The sequence below is a fragment of the Corvus brachyrhynchos genome, unplaced genomic scaffold (assembly GCF_000691975.1).
Source record: "Corvus brachyrhynchos isolate BGI_N302 unplaced genomic scaffold, ASM69197v1 scaffold351, whole genome shotgun sequence".
Classification (NCBI taxonomy): domain Eukaryota; kingdom Metazoa; phylum Chordata; class Aves; order Passeriformes; family Corvidae; genus Corvus; species Corvus brachyrhynchos.
Window position 1 is genome coordinate 746,477 of NW_008236203.1, and position 471 is coordinate 746,947.

The following is a 471-nucleotide window of genomic DNA, read 5'->3' on the forward strand; positions in this document are numbered from 1 at the left end:
GGGGCTCCTCGGCACATTTCCCTTCCTCGCTCTCGGCACTCAGGAGAGCTTGGGAAGCACCAAAAGCTCTCCAAGGAGAAGCACCCGAAGCTCTGGCTCACCGGGCTCGGCCGTGGTGGGGAAGGCTGTGGGCAGCCTCAGATTCTTTCCCTGAGCTTTTCCCAGCATCCTCCGACCAGATCCATCCTGCTCCATCCCCACCTCCGGCAGTTTGGTTTGCCTGCGGAGAGGGCCCCGGTTCTGGTTGGGGTTGGGAGCCCCTTTCCTGCCCCACCCTCTGTGAGTCAGATCCATCTGCTCGGGGTGTTTGTTTGCAGCTGCCTGTCCCAGCAGTTGGGTTTCTCTCTGTCCTGACGTGTCTTTTTTGGTTTCCTTTTGGGAGCGTCACATGGAGCCCTCTGCTCTCCCGCAGGGACGGATCCCTGGGTTGTCTTTCCTCTGCCAGGGAATTCCCAGGGCTGGGGGCAGACT